Source organism: Penaeus vannamei, chromosome 15, assembly GCF_042767895.1.
Source record: "Penaeus vannamei isolate JL-2024 chromosome 15, ASM4276789v1, whole genome shotgun sequence".
NCBI classification, from domain to species: Eukaryota; Metazoa; Arthropoda; class Malacostraca; order Decapoda; family Penaeidae; genus Penaeus; species Penaeus vannamei.
The window spans coordinates 31,944,818-31,947,317 of NC_091563.1; positions in this window are offsets into that span (position 1 = coordinate 31,944,818).

The following is a 2,500-nucleotide window of genomic DNA, read 5'->3' on the forward strand; positions in this document are numbered from 1 at the left end:
AAGGAGAGAGAGGGGGGGAAGAAGACAGAGCCACACAGGCGAACAGACAAGCAGGGAGAAAGAAGAGAAAGAGAAAGATAGAGACAGGCAAGTGATGGCTTCCTCTTCATTATTACTAGCTTCTTATTCTCCATTTTTGCAACAAGTTCTCATGGTGTGGTCAACACGACTGTCTCTGAATCAGAAGAGCTCGGGTTCGATTCCCGATGAGAACAATCTCAATGTATGTTTGTATATCCTCAACTATTAATCATACCAGTGACAGAGAGAAAGATAAGGAGAGGGAAAAGGAAGCATGCATTGTTTTGTGTGTGGGGAGTCGGATGTAGTGATGATAGTGTGTATAATACTGCGTATAATGCCTGATCCAGTTAATGTGGAATTAGAAAGAGAAAGAGAGAGGCAGTAGCAGAGACAAGGAGAGGGAGAGAGAGTCAGTAGCAGAGACAAGAAGAGAGAGAAAGAGAGACAGTAGCAGAGACAAGGAGAGAGAGAGAGAGAGAAGACATACAGAGCCAGATATACGAATAGACATATACAGTTGAATAGAGAGAGAGAAAGAAAGGGGCGAGAGAGAGAGAGAGGAAGACAGTAGCAGAAACAAAGAGAGATAAAGAGAAGACATACAGAACCCTTTTCCTAATAATAAGTTCTCATGGCGTAGTGTTCAACACGACTGATTCTGACTCAGGAGAGTTCGGGTTCGATTCCCGGTGAGAACACGAATTGTATCTTTGTTCTTTTATATTACAGGCAGAGCGAGAAAAGAAAGAGAGAGAGAATGAGTGAATAGCAGAGACAAGGAGAGAGAGAAGAAGACAAGCGAACAAACATATACAAGCAGGGAGAAAGTAGAGAAAGAGAAAGATAGAGACAGACAGACAGACAAGTGATGGCTTCCTCTTTGTTATTAATAGCTTGTCTTCCACATAAGTAACAAGTTCTCATAGTGTTGTGGTCAACACGCCTGCCCCTGAATCAGAAAAGCTCGGGTTCGATTCCCGATGAGAACAATTCTTGATAGTTTTTCTTTTTGATTTGATAATATGTAAGCATATCTTCAACTATTAATCATAACAGTGACAGAGATGAAGATGAGGAGAGGGAGAAGGAGAAGAAAGCATATACTGTTTTGTGTGTGGTGAGTCGGATGTAGTGATGGCAGAGTGTATAATAGTGAGTATAAAGGTAATATATTAAGATAATCGGCCGGTTCGTTCAAATTTTGCGAGGCCTGACCCAATGAATGAGCATATATATGCATACCCGCAGAAATAGACGACATCGGTCTATCTAACAGATATACATCTATCTATCCGTTAGATATGCATGTCTTGATTGATAGATATGCATTAATTTCAGTATATACATGCATATCCATATAATAAATATTCATTGGGTCGGGCCTCGAACAATTTTAACAAACCGGCCAAAGGATGATGATATGTGTCTGTGGAGAGTATAAATAAATTATGTTTCAAAGGGAGATGATTATTAAATCATAATCAAGAACTGTAAACGAAGATAATTCTTGAGGAGAATAAGGGAATAACAAAATTATTAAAAAAAGAGCTATTCATGTGTATGTGTGTGTTGGTGTGTCTGCTTGTACGTCTATTTAGGAAACTCTCGCTCACGTATCAAAAAGAGTACATTCAAGATTTTCATCCTGATTCTATATGGTCTTACAGGATCAAAATGACTAAATTTGGTCGAGAACACGGAAGTATATATCACAAGGCGAAGGGTAAGGCATGCGTGTGTGTACAACTGAAGTAACTCCTTATATATATATATATATATATATATATATATATATATATATATATATATATATATATATATATATATATATATATGTATATATATATATATATATATATATATATATATATATATATATATATATATATATATATATATATATTTACACACACACACACTCACACACAAATAGAGAAACATTAATAGAAATAACTTCACCTAACATAAGTTCTCAGAATCAGGAGAGCTCGGGTTCGATTCCCGTTGAGAACAATAAGGTGGATGTTTTTTCTTTCATATTTCATAGTATATTGGCATATCAACAACTATAAATCATAAGAGACAGAGAGGAAGATAAAGAGAGGGAGATGTAAGCATATATTGTTTTGTGTGTCATGAGATGGATGTAGTGATGATGATGGTAGTGTGTATAATAGTGCGTATAATGGTAGAGATAAAAAAATCAAGATAATCGGCCGGTTTGTTTAATTTGTGCGAGGTCTGACCCAATGAATGTGTATATATACGGACATGCATACCCGTAGAAGTAGATGCATATTGGTCTCTCTATCATATGGGTATATATTCGTTATCTATCTTTCCGGTAGATATGCATGTGTTTGCTGATAGATATGTATTTATTTCAGTACATATGCATTTCCGTATAATAAATATTCCTTGGGTCGGGCCTCGCCTTGTGTTTGAGAGATAATTCTTGAGTAAATAAGGGAATAAC